A 14735-nucleotide genomic window follows, 5' to 3' on the forward strand; every position below is an offset into this window, starting at 1 on the left:
ATCGCACCAACCAAGTCAGAGGAGGAATCGCCATCTTATTCAAGGACTCCATCAACGTCACCACCTCCACCGAAGACACCCCCCTCGCCGCCGAACACATGCACTTCCAGATCCGCACCGACCCCAGGACAACCCTCAGAGGAACTCTCATCTACAGACCCCCCGGACCACGCGCCCTCTTCAGCGAATCCATCACTTACTTCATCTCCCCGCACGCCCTAGCCTCGCTGAACTACATCCTCCTTGGAGACCTCAGCTTCCACATGGAGCAGACCAACGACCCCAACACCACCACCCTGCTCGACAACCTCACCAACCTCGGTCTCAAGCAACTGGTGAACAACCCCACCCACATCGCCGGACACACGCTCGACCTCATCTTATCCGCCAGCAACCACGTCTCCTTCAGCCACTCATCCGTAATACACTGGACCGACCACAGATGTGTCCACTTCACCTTCAGACGCAAGACTCTCCACCTCCACACACAACCCATCCCACGCAGACATTGGAACAAAATCCCCACGGTACAGCTACTTTCCACTCTCAGCGACAACCAACCCACCTTCTCCACCGACCCCAACAACGCAGCCCTCAGCCTCACACACTGGATCACCAACTGCGCGGACAACCTTGCACCCCTCAGACACCTCCCACGACAGACCAACATCAGGAAACCTCAATGGTTCACCGACACCCTCAAGGAATCCAAAAAAAACTGCCGTACCCTTGAGAAAGCTTGGCGCAAAGACCACACCGTAGAAAACATGTCTGCCCTCAAAAACGCCACCCGCGAACACCATCAGCTGATCCGCGCCACCAAAAGAACTTCCTTCACAGACAGACTGGACAAGAACACTCACAACAGCAAAGAACTCTTCAACTTCGTCAAAGAGCTCTCCAATCCTAACGCCAACTCCAACTCCATCACGCCCTCACAAGATCTGTGCAACTCCCTTGCTACCTTCTTCCATCGAAAGATCACCGACCTTCACAACAGCTTCGGTCATCAGTCCCAGCCAACCACCACAGAACCTACTACCCCAGCCATCACCCTCAACGCCTGGACTCACATCAGCACAGAGGAGACCAAAGGCACCATGAACACCATCCACTCCGGTGCCCCCTCAGACCCCTGCCCCCACTTCACCTTCAACAAAGCAGACGACATCATCGCCCCGCACCTCCAGACCATCATCAACAGCTCGTTTGCTTCTGCCACCTTCCCCGAGAGCTGGAAACACACTGAAGTCAACGCCCTCCTGAAAAAAAAACAACGGCGGACCCCAGCGGCCTGAAGAATTTCCTCCCCATCTCGCTCCTCCCCTTCCCCGCCAAAGTCATCGAGAAGACCGTCAACAAAGAACTGACCAACTTCCTTGAAGACAACAACCTACTCGACCCCTCCCAGTCCAGATTCCGAGCCAACCACAGCACAGAAACCGCCCTCATCGCAGTCACAGATGACATCAGAACTCTGATGGACAACGAAGAAACAGTCGCCCTCATCCTCCTCGACCTCTCGGCGGCCTTCGACACCGTCTGCCACCGAACCCTAATATCCCGCCTCCGCTCCACCGGTATCCAAGGACAGGCCCAGGACTGGATCAGTTCTTTCATCTCTGAACACTCCCAAAAAGTCTACCTGCCTCCGTTCCGCTCAGACCCCACCGAGATCATCTGCGGCGTCCCACAAGGCTCCTCGCTCAGCCCGACTCTCTTCAATGTGTACATGAGCCCCCTCGCCGACATTGTACACAAACACAACATTAACATCACCTCCTATGCCGACAACACTCAGCTGATACTTTCCTTCACCAAGGACCCCACCAGCGCCAAGACCAACCTGCAAGATGGAATGAAAGACGTCGCAGAATGGATGAAACTTATCCGTCTGAAACTGAACTCAGACAAAACGGAAGTCCTCATCCTCGGAAACACCCCGTCCGCTTGGGACAACTCTTGGTGGCCCACATCCCTTGGCACCGCAGCAACGCCCTCAGACCACACACGCAACCTCGGATTCATCCTGGACACACATCTCACCATGACCAAACAAGTCAACGCCGTATCATCTTCCTGCTTCCTCACTCTCCGCATGCTCTGAAAGATCTTCCACTGGATCCCCGCCGACACCAGAAAAACTGTGACCCACGCCCTCGTCACAAGCCGCCTGGACTACGGAAACACCCTATACGCAGGAACCACCAAATAATTCCAAAAACGTCTTCAGCGAATACAAAACGCCTCCGCCTGCCTCATCCTCGACATACCCCGCAACAGCCACACCTCACCCACCTGAGACACCTGCACTGGCTTCCCGTCAACAAAAGGATCACCTTCCGACTCCTCACCCACGCACAAAGCCCTCCTCAACAAGGGACCCGAATACCTCAACCGCCGCCTCAGTTTCTACACACCCACCCATCAACTTCGCTCCGCCAACCTCGCCGCCGTCCCTCGCATCTGCCGCACTACGGCAGGTGGGAAATCCTTCTCCTACCTGGCGGCCAAGACATGGAACTCCCTCCCCGCCAACCTCAGGACCACCTCGCATTCCGGAGGCAGCTCAAAACCTGGCTCTTCGAGCAGCAGTAACCCCCCTCCCCTAGCGCCTTGAGACCCTCAAGGGTGAATAGCGCGCTTTTATAAAGGTTTTTGATTTGATTCTCTCATACACAGTACTGTCTCATATATAAATGACAAAGGCAGTTTAAGTTTTAAAGATTGGTTTAATAAAATGACTGCATTTTGGATAACAAAGTGTGAGCTGCAATAACCAGAACTACACAACACAGAAAGACTAAAATAGTAACAATGAGAGTGAAGCACAAGAATAAACCTATCATAGTGCCGCTAGATTATTTTCTCTCTAAGTTATAGTTCGAGCACAGCATGTAAAGCTCTAAGCCTGCCTTTCTGGTTCCCCCGGGAGTGCATCAACCCTCATACCTGAGCAAAGGCCTGTAATCTGCATCAGCATCTGCAACGGGCATTCAGCATCTAGTTGTAGGTTCCTGGCTGGAATCTCCCTCTTTACGTATACTAGGACAAGGTAGCGTTTTTATAACTAACACGCAGATGTTCTAAGAAAATGTCCCTACGTAAGGATGTGTATTTTCTACGAATACTGGAGACTAAACTTCTACCACGTTTACCAGCAATGTACCAGACTGTAGCCTTGACTGAAGCACAGAGCGATCAAGAATGCATTATTTGAGAACACAGTGCTGAACTAAGCTAAACAGTGTGATAGAAGAAATTAAAATAAGACTGTAAAACTGGCTATTGTAAAATAACAGTACAAAGCTGAATAAAATATATCTAGGGCAAAGTGCACAGTGGCCTAGTGTGTTAAACTAACGTGTATGAAGCTATATTAAAAATGGCTACACTACAATGGTACCTAGGTACCCAGGGCATTGGGGTTCCAGGAGATCCTTATGGGCTGCAGCATTTCTTTTGCCACCCATAAAGAGATCAGACAAAACCTTCCACAGGCCTGCCATTGCAGCCTGCATGAAATAATGCACACACTATTTCACAGCCATTGCCACTGCACTTAAAGTAACATATAAGTCACCTTTATGTCTAACCTTTACTTGCTGAAGGTTCGGTGCAACGTTACTAAGTGTGAGGGCACCCTTGAGGTGCCCCACATAGTTCAGGGCCATTTCCCTGGACTTTGTGAGTGCGGGGACGCCCTTATACGTGTGCACTACATATAGGTCAATACCTCTATGTAGCTTCACAATGGTAACTCTGAATATGACCATGTAAGGTGTCTAAAATCATGGAATTGTACCCCCATTACACATCTGGTATTGGGGAACCAATTCCATACATCCTGGGGGCTCCACCATGGACCCCCAGTACTGCCAAGCCAGCTCTCTGAGGCTTGCACTGCAGCTACAGCGTGTCACCCAAATACATACCTTAATTTTTGTAACACTGAGTATTGTCTTTGCTTGTGTATACGTACTGTGTAACTATAAGTGGTATTGCATGAGCTTTGCATGTCTCCTAGTTCAGCCTAAGCTGCTCTGCTATAGGTGCCTCTATCACCCTAAGCTGCTAGAACACTACTATATTTCACTAATAAGGGATAACTGGACCTGGTATAAGGTGTAAGTACCCATGGTACCCACTACACACCAGGCCAGCCTCCTACACCCGGGGCTTATTGAAGTGTTCCCCTGCGCTTGAAATAGCACCTTGCTGATGCTGAGTCTCACCGCTGCGACCCAGGGTCATAATTGCCCCCTGGACCCTTGGCAAGTGTGTTGTTGAGAAAAAACTCACTGCCACAACCCGGGCTCCCTAGAGATCTGAGCACATTGGAGACGCGCTGTTCCAAGTGCCCCTGGGGCCGACAGAAAGGACAACAGGAGCTGGTGAGCTCCTCAACATGCCCCTGGGGTGAAGCGCGCCGCGAGAAGCACCCCCGGGGCACAACCTACTCTGGTGCTGCACACCACTGTGGCCCGGGAAAGGGCTGAGAGAGGGCTCGTGCACTGCATTGGGTGCGGCTGCATCTCAGTGGGGAAGGAGGCCTCAGTGGAGGCTCCCCGTCCCTGGGCCCCCTTGTTCAATCACCGAGATCACAGGCGGGAGGAAGCTTCATCAGAGGCCCTTGCACCATCAGGTCTCGCTCCCTCGTGCCCTTGTTAATAGAAACAATTACTATCTTAGACAAGGCACAGGAGGAGTCTGTACATTACTTCTAAATCAGCCCAAGAGAGCACCAAAAACAAGTACAATTAGGTAGCACTGAGCACCTGTCTAGATGACGATCACATAATATTAAATTTGTAACATAAAGTTAACTTACCCGCATTTGAACAGCATGCTTGCTATTTGAGAAGAAACTGTTAGCACAGAGCACAACTAATAGTTAATTTTTAATCACCGTACCCCACAACCTCGATGTCTAGCAGGTCGAACAGGTTCGTCTCCGAATCTAGGATGTGAGCCCACTGGTGCGTTACTTGTTGCTCGATGTGCCGGATCCCAAGGCTGACACCTGCTGCCAAGGTGGAGGACAGGTGGTGCTGCGCATAGAACACTAAATCAGCCACCACCACCTCAGAAAATATGGCACGGTCTGCACCCCTTGATGTTGCTGTTGCCTGCAAGGAAGGCAGCTGATGTTAGGGGTCCTGGTGCTGCCGTTCCCCTGCTGTGCCATGGTGCTGTGGACTTGGGGGATGGGGAGGGATAAGAAAGGATTAGGAAGAAGGGGAAGGGGAAAAATGTGAAGCAAAAAGATGAAAAAGTAAAAAAGTCACAAAAACACAAAAAAAGGCGAAAAGTTAAAATATAAAAAGGGAAAGAGAAAATGTAATATAATAAAAAGACACTAGGTAAAAATAGGTTTCAAAACAGAGGGATGGGAGAGCTATAGATGGATAGAAAAGTAGGCCCCTGCACCATAACAAGCAAAAAAAGCAAGATGGCTACGCCCATGCGAACCGCGTGGTGCAGTTTGTGTGAGAATTACAATGCAAAGAACTACTTCACATTGCCAGTGACATTAAACATCACGCAAATGGGTGCTGCAAGAAACTCATCCCTCCAGCAGAACTCTGTGTAGCGCGACAGAGTTTTTTTTTACTCCACAGAGTTCTACATAGCGCTGCTATGCATACTCCTCCTAGGCCTACTCTAATGTTCTTTGTCAGTGAGCAGGGCCCAAACTATTGATGTATAAATTGGGCTGTATACAGCTCCACCCCTCCATCATGCCTGAAAAGGCCCATTGACATACAACTAATCTCTCTGTGTGGCTGTCTGGAAGAAATATAAAAAGGCTAACTGCCATTCACAACTAGTAATATGACCCAGGAACAGACTGCTGTCACCAAATTGTTAAGTATGGAAAAATGTGAATTGTGTCATGTTTTATGGAGTGAACACAAGCACTTTAACACTGGTTATCAGTGGTATAGTGCACAGAGTCCTAAGGTAAACTGAAAAAAAATTAGTTGTTGGTTGAGTAGGGAGTGAGCCCTGGTCAAGCAGCAACCGCAATCCTTGTCAGGGTGAGGCTCAAGCCAACCTTAAAATAACCTGTACTCAACCCTCTGGTAGCTTGGCACAGCACAGTCAGAATTAGTTTCGGGTCAATGGGTAAAGTATTTGTGCAATGCTTCAAACAGTAATATAGTGAACCACACTACACAAAAAAGAATCTTACGCCAAGTCAATTTTTTTTTTTTTTTATAAATAAACCAAGAACAAAACAACATAAATCTAGTCAATAGTACCAGAGAAATGCAAGTTTAAAGAGTTTAGTGAAAATACCACCAAAACGAAAAAGCGCCTGGTCGAGCTGGACCCGGATAAGAGGCACAGGTATAAAGCTTTGTGATTTGCTGTTAGGAAATTTCAAACAGCTATGTACAACAGTGTGTATTACATTGCCATTTCCCGTTGGTCACAATTGATCTACATCATTAATATTCATGAGATAGGGTGCAATTTGTGATCAATTGGGAATGCTAAAAACATAGGGGTGGTGTCCTGCTCCGCCAGTAGACCACCTTTACTATTTTTGCTTTTAAATAAGCAGCTTTTATAAAATGCAGACCATTTTCCTCAAAGGAAACAGGATATCAAAAAGAAAACAGTGGTCTATGGGACAATTGCCTTCTCTTAAAAAATGTTTTTACAACCATTTACAAAGGGGAAAGGGTCCCTTGGGGAGCCTTTCCCATTTGTGAATTGATTATCACCAAATTGAATATGGTGGTAAAAAGGAAATGTATTTTGACTGGATTCCTGTCAAAATACATTCAGACATACCACTGAGAGTTGATATTAGGAAGAGGCCCTGAACACCCCTTCTTAATACTGAATTGCAAACTCATTTATATCATGGTTCCAGGTGGGTCTGTCAGGATCTGGTAGGGGCACCCCTTGAGTTCACAGAATATCTCCCAAGGAGGTAGTGTACCGAAGCAGAAGAGCATCTAAAGGCATACACGCGGAAAGGACAGCTATGATAAAGCACAGAAAACAGGAAAGTGAAGGCAGAGCAACCTTAGTGTGGACAAACAAGGAACAGATCAGTAATGGACAAACACACTGGGGTTATCACTAAGCGTAGGGCTCAGAACTTCCCACAGCAACAGGAAACGTCAATGCCTCTGTGCAGATTACTCTTATAGATCGTCACTTTGCAAGCCCCATAGAAAGGAGGCAGTAGAAGTGATTCTGTCTCTGGACCCTAAGGGCACAAACAAGGATTGTACTTACATAAACGAGACTAGCCCTTGTGGGTCCACCTGGAAACACAGTGGCAATTCCTGGAAAACAGCAATAGCACACTGTCACTGTTAGGCACTAAAGACTACATACAACACTAGACAAAGGATGGGGGCTGGAATTGCCTCCTGGAAACCAGGAGCCAACCCCAGTACAAAGGAAAACACTTACACACAGGGGAGGACTGATAGTACACGTACCAGGCATGATAACCCAAGAAGAAACAGAAATAAAAGGAACAAACTAGGAAGCAGAAGCAGGAACAGGTAACAGGCTCAGGCTGAAGCAAAGGCAGGAACAGGACTGGAGAAACAGGGAGCAGGTTCTGGCTGGAAAAAGCAGGAACAGGACGGGAAACAGAGAGCAGGGTAAGGCTGGAACAACCAAGAACAGGACTGGAATGCAGGGAGCTGGAACAAGCAGGAACAGGACTAGGAAACAGAGAGCTGGTTCAGGCTGAAACCAGGCAGGAACAGGACTGAAAAACAGGGAGCAGGCTCTGACTGATACAAGCAGGAACAGTACTAGGAATCAGAGAGCAGGTTCACGCTGAAAAAAGGCATGCACAAGACTGGAAAACAGGGAGCAAGCTCTGGCTAAAACAAGCAGGAACAAGGCTGAGAAACAGAGAGCAGACTCTGGTGGAAACAAGCAGTAACACTGCTGAGAAACAGAGATCAGGTTCAGGCTGAAGCAGAACAGGACTGGAACACAATCCAACAAGGGTGTCTGGTACACCAAGGAATTGAACTCCAATGCACGACGAGGAGCTTCAGGTAATGGCAGCTTATAAGCAGTTCCAGGCAGCAGCAAACCCAGGGTGGAGTCACATGACTGGGCTGCACAAGATGGGTCACAGGTGTGTGCAGTTTTAGTCTCTCACAAGTCCTGGAGGAGAGAATCCAGTATAAAGGAATAACCGGACATTTCCTATATGAAGCAATGGACAGAAGATTACAGGTCTTATTACCAGACAGTGCATTATGGGACCTAAAGTCCCGGGGAGCAAATGCAGTTCTTTGATAGTATGCCATATCAAAAAGGGAAGCAAACAGGAGTCAGAAAAGGACTCTGGGTAAGTGTTAACGATGATTCCCAGGCTACAGAGAGTCCATTTACAGCGCCCCCTAGAGATGGGAATGCAGATTTGCAACAATTTAGAGATTCAGTAATAAGTTACTGAATCGCAAAATGTTTTTTTCAGGTCACAAAAGGCCAGATTCTGCAAGTTGAAAAAAGCTACATACATCTGGCCCAAAGTCACAAGTTAAGACCAAGTGTGACAGACCACAGTCAGCTACATGAACCCAGTTTGACCAACTGAATAAACTACCTTAAATCTTGGATCGAAGATGAGTTGTGCTGCCAAATCGAGGTGCTTTTCTAAGATGCTGTGAGGTAGTGATGCATAGGTCTGCGTCATCATCAAGGATCCCATTGACATGGCTTGTGATGCAAAGTCCAGAGTTGAGGATATAGCACCCATTCTGGATGATGTCTTGGTTCTGAGGAGCTGTGAGGCGGTGATGCAGTGGCCTGGAGTCATCATTGAGGCTGACATCAACAAGGGTAGCAAGGGTCCATGCTCAGGATGCATCTTACAGCATTGGATCTGATGGGGCTGTGATAGCACTAGGGGCGATGTGCTGGTTTTAGTCAGGTGAGATTGCACTAGTGGTGATGTGTTGCTTTTGTCAGCTGAGATCACACTAGCAGCACAGCAGCCGCACACTAGTGGTGATGTGTTGGTTTTGGTTGGGTTTGTGCCACACAGCCAAGGGATGCATTGGTTTCCCTGGATCCAGGGAGAATGGCAGAGCTTCTTGAGCCCACTTCCAAGGACCAGGACTAAGAAAGCACCACTTGGCAGGATGGACTCACAGATGGCAGAGTCCAGTTACAGGATTTTGGAAGCCTGTTGTGTCCCTGGGTCTTCAGATAAGGAGAATAGCCAACTAGCCCTTGAAGTCACACTGGGTTTTAGGTTCAACAGATGGAGGTCCAGCCCTTCTCACTCCAGCAAGAGGGCAGCATATCAGCACAGCAGGGTAGCAGTCCTTCAGAGAAGCAGTCCAGCAGAGTGCCAGTTCTTTCAGCAGCACAGCAGTCCTTTATCCTGTCAGAGTACTACAGGACCAGTAGTGTGTTGATGAGGTGGTATCTGAGATCCAGTTTATACAGTATATATACTCATCTGTGATTTGAGGAGAAAAGAAGCTTCTGGAGGCAGGTCTCTGAAGTGAACAGATCCCCTGCCTTCCTGGCTCCAGAATAAATAAAGGAGGTATATATCCCTTTATGTGATGACAAGTCACAGGATGTTCAAGTGTAACTAGGGCTATGCCCACCTCCTCCCTCTCATCGGGCCAGTGATAGCCCATCCAGGCGCACCTAAGCTCTCCACTATACGTGGCTGTCTAGGAGGAATACAAAGCCCAACTGTCAACTACACATAGTCATGTGATCCAGCGACCGGCTAAACATATGAAATGACCATGGCAAGAAGAAAGACCATTTCCAAATATTTCATTTAGAATTTGACTTCACCACAAGTTAGGATTTTTCATTAAAATTCCAAACACATGAACTGGGCACCTGTTCCCAGTTGGACTTTACAGCTTATTAAATGTAATAAGGTCATTCCAATATTATCCTACAGGAAAGGCAGGCATTGCAGTAGTGCAAAAGTAATTTAAGTATTTTTCACTACCAGGACATGTAAAACTTTAAAGTACACATCCAACTTTGATATAATATTCTCCAAATAATGTTTAACGTTGTCTTTTTCCCTGCCCTGAATATTGTAAGAGGCAATACGAAAAAGGACTACGAGAGATTACATTCAGGGAGTGGGCCATGGATGTAATTTTTGCATCATTTTGTCATCATCTTTTCACCTTTCATCTTGTTTCTCTCTATCTCTCCGGGCCAGCAATAAATAATTATACTCATTAGGAAGAACACTGATTAAAAGATATAATATACTTCACGCCCCATGTACCTAATGAGGAGTGGACTCACAGCGTAAGGAAATGAAGGGGAATGTCCGGAAAGATTTTCAAAGGCATTGAAAGTGTACGTTGATTTCTCTCTCAACAGGACAATTTTAATAAATTATAATGGATTTCCAGTGATGGTGAATTGAGAGACCCAATTCAAAAATCAAAGTGAACAGAAGATTATATGCTATATCATAGTGCTAGGTGCACCAAGATTTGAGTTACTAATTTTTCTATTTAGACATACTATTGGACTGCAAACTATGGCTGAGAGAATCTCTAAATGGGAAGAGATCGTGAAAACCCTATTTGAGGAGGGAGGAGAAAGAAACTTGCAAAAACTATCCACCTCAAAAAATTGTGAGTTACCTCCTAATGTATTGATAAAAGAGTTGGAACAAGCAAAAATAATGGAGATCAACAAGTGGTGGGAGAAATCCACATTGCAAAAATATATTGAGTGTGGGACAGTCCCTAGGGCACTAAGGATCTTTGTATTACCAACATTAAATGATATGGACTTGTAGTTACTTAAACAGTGGCAGATAAAACAACAGAATGTTCTTTAAAAATGATACAGACACTTGTAACACAAGCGGAGTGAAAATTAGCGAAGACTTTACACAGAATTAAGGATATTGAAGACCAATTAGTCTGCACACGTTACGGAAGAAATTAAAAATATGACAGGAGAAATGAAGAAGAAATTGGAGAAACGAAAAAAGGGGATACAATTGAAAAAAGCAAAGAAATTCAATGGAGACAAAATAGACTATTCTACAGGGAAGATGTACAGATTTGCAAAACCTTTTGACTCCTTTTATAGCAAACAGCATATGGACAGATCCATTGAAAAGATAAAGTCCACTCAAGTATTGAAAGCTCTGATTTAAGCTCAGCGGAAAAATGACCAAAAGTGTTAGGACCAAAACTTGATTTGTCTGGAGAAATGTGCCTGTATATTGTGGAAACAAGTAGGCGAGGGAGAGTAGTGCAAAACAGAACAGGCACAAGGGCACAAGGAGATCCCAGAGGAAGAGGAAGGGACAAAATATGAGGAGGAGGATAAAAGTTGAAAGCTTAACAGAAGAAAACAATTTGGTGATCAATCTCGCCTCAAAAAAACTTGATAATAAACATTTTAAATCATTGAATAAGTGATTAAGTTTCTGTCCAATGACAAATATAGATCTAGCAACTGCCAGAATTGATTTTTACAAGTTTTCGAGAAAACTTACATTGAAAAAATGTATACACAAAAAATTCAGAGACAAGAAAAGATCAAACCCCAAGAGATCTCTCCCTTGAATACATCTGATCTAGGCCAATTGAGAATTATTTCGGCTCTAGAACAAGATGCAGAAAGAAGCTCAGAGGAACCGAACTATAGAGACTTATCTTAGTTTGAGTTATGTCACACATTAGGATTACCAATGGATGCAACCACTTCCAGTCAATGCAGACTTAAATCACGATTTTGCCCTCAACTCCTGGCTGGTAATAAAATAGATCTATTTCAAGAGGTAATGATAGATGGACTAACAAAGATGGCTCTGCGATCATCAAAAATTTGGACACATGAATATGACACAAGAAGATTGGACACCATTAAAAGAATAAAAAAAAAAAAAAAATTCTTATCAAACCTTCGGACAAAGGGGGGAACATTGTGGTAATGAATTGCATGGATTACATTAAAGAAGCCAGGAAACAACTGGAAGGCAGTGCGAACTATAGTAAATCGGAAAGTAATCCCTTGGAGATAAACATTGCAGATTACCATCAGAAGCTGCAAGTATTGCTGGATAAGGGATTATTAGAAGAGGAAGAATATAGATACCTCTGAACTGAACATCCAATTATCCCTACAATATATGTTTTGCCAAAATTACATAAAAACAAGTCCAACCCACCTGGGCGTTCAATTGTTAGCTCCATTGGATCACTACTTGAAAATACTTCTTTATTTATAGATATCTTCTTGTTTCCATATGTCTCAAGTCTTCCATCATACGTAAGGGATTCCATGGATTTCTTAAATAGGATTAACAACATACCATGGAAAGATAACTACATAATGGCAACAATTAGTGTAGTCTCCCTTTACACTTCGATAAGGAACGAAGATGGTCTGGAAGCATGTTGATTCTTTTTGAGATCTAGATCCATCAGTTTTTTAGAACACACTGAGATTTTATCGGAAATGCAGCAATATTGTTTGACCCACAACATCTTCACATTTGATGGGAAGTATTATTTACAAAAACAAGGAACTGCCATGGGGACTTCCTTTGCGCCAACATATGCAAATCTCACAATGGGATTGTGGGAATCAGAAACAGTACGGCAAGACAAAAAACAAGAAACATTAGGACATGTAATCTTATAGGTACATCATATTAATGCCCTGTAATGGGTTCTGGGTCTACACGTGATGGGTATTGAAATAACTCTATAGCCACCAAGCTTGGTTGATATTTCCTTTATTTGTATTCTTATTCCAGACTCTTTCTTATCTCTTTCTTTGGAAATCTGTTTGTCTTCCTTTTTAGTTCATAAGTGTGATGTGATGTATTTGCTTTCCTTCAGGGCGTTTCCGGTGGATGACTGAACCCCGTCCGTCTGATGGTGGAGTAGGGTCTGGAACTCATCCCAGTAGAGGTGGACCAGTTTCCCCAAAACAAAATAGAAAGAACGGGACAAAAGGTAAGTGTAGATGTTGGCTTTAGGGTTTGTCTATGGTTAGTGCGGTTGTAGGAGGGTAGGGGTGCAGGGTTGTGCGTGGGAACTAGACTTATAGTGGTTTCACTTTCCCGTGTATAGTCTCTCTCTCTATCTCTCTCTTTTAGTAATTTTCTATAGGTGGGTAGTTATTTTCACCACCCTGTCCATGGGTTAAATGTCTTCCTTAAAACACCTCTCCCCCAATCCTCCCTTCACTCCCTCTAGGCTTTTCCCACCCTTCAGCCATTCGGGTAGAAGTTTAAATGTGAGGTACGATCATATCTGAGTGTGCCACGCCCCTCCTGGGACGTGGCAGCTTGCTTCGTTTTTCCTCGGCGTCTCTCTAGGGGATCTTCGGCTCCTCCCAAAGCTTTCCCCCTGTCTCCAGTCTCCGTTGGTCCTTGTTGGCGGTTTTCCTCTCTCCCGTTTCCCTATCTCGCTGTTCTCCTGGGATTCCGGGCGTCTCCTTCTCTCAGGTCTCTGTCCACAAGTCTCCTCCCGGCTTGTCGGACATCCAACAACGTTGTCCTATGTCTCTCTCTATTTCAGTCTCTGCGACTTGGAACTCCTCCTCCGACGTCACTTCTGGTTTAATGGTTTGCTCTCCTGTACCCCTGGGGTATGAGCTTATCGGCTTGGGGTTATGATTCGTAACCGTGGCAATAGACGCCCGGTTACATGCCCTCTTTCTCATATGGAAGGGAGAACAGGAAACTGTCATGCAATTTATAATTTCCCTCAATAACAATCCTCAGCATCTAAAATGTAACTATGAGATCAGCAGTATGGAGATCAATTTGTTAGATATTGGGGTTTATATCAAAGATGAGAAGGTCTGTACAAGAATGCACAGAAAACCAACAAGTGCAAATAGTTTATTACACGCAAACAGTGGATATCCGAAAGCTCTCAAAAAAGGAGTGTTCTATATGGTGAATTTCTAAGAGTGAAACATATTTGGTCAGAAGATGTGGAACTGAAAACCAAAATGGATTAAATTTATGAGAGGTTCTCCCAGAGGGTATCCCATATCAGTTCTAATTGATGCTATGGAAAGGGCAATGAAATGCAAAAGGGATGAATGTTTGATTCCGAAGCAAGGAAACAACCAGGATGGATCAGGAAATAATGAAGTGAGATACATCATGCATTTTGATGCAGCTGGCCAAAAAGATAAAGAAATTGCTGGAAGACAATTGAAAATAGCTATTACTAGATGAGACATTGCATAGGACCGTGTCAGATTAGGTATGGATCACCTATGTTTAGAAAAAACACAACAACATTTAAAGTAATTGATGGTAGAGTTATGCAAATTATGGAAAGAATAAGCTCCATTTTCCCATATGTGATTTATGCATTAGAATGCATCTGTAGCAAAAAAAAAACATCGGCAGTACTGTGAACAAACTGAAACTTTCTGTTATTACAGCATCTCAGAACAATTAACAACAAGTACTTAACATATTAAATGGCCAAGCATATTTGAGAACAACATCAGGGTGATCATAGAGGACTAAAATATTATGGCATCTAACATATAAAGCCTAGTGCCAGAGGAGGAGATCGTGAATTGATGTTACAAAGAATGGAATCCAAATGAATTATCCTAGTTGGTACTTGGGTGCCATGGGGCCTGAATGCAGATGCAGAATTACATAGACACTTACAAAAGCCATATGATGTACTTGCACTTTTTGAAATGCGAACATAGGATTACCTAGACATTTATTAAGGACATCTTAT

The sequence above is a fragment of the Pleurodeles waltl genome, chromosome 9, assembly GCF_031143425.1.
Source record: "Pleurodeles waltl isolate 20211129_DDA chromosome 9, aPleWal1.hap1.20221129, whole genome shotgun sequence".
Classification (NCBI taxonomy): domain Eukaryota; kingdom Metazoa; phylum Chordata; class Amphibia; order Caudata; family Salamandridae; genus Pleurodeles; species Pleurodeles waltl.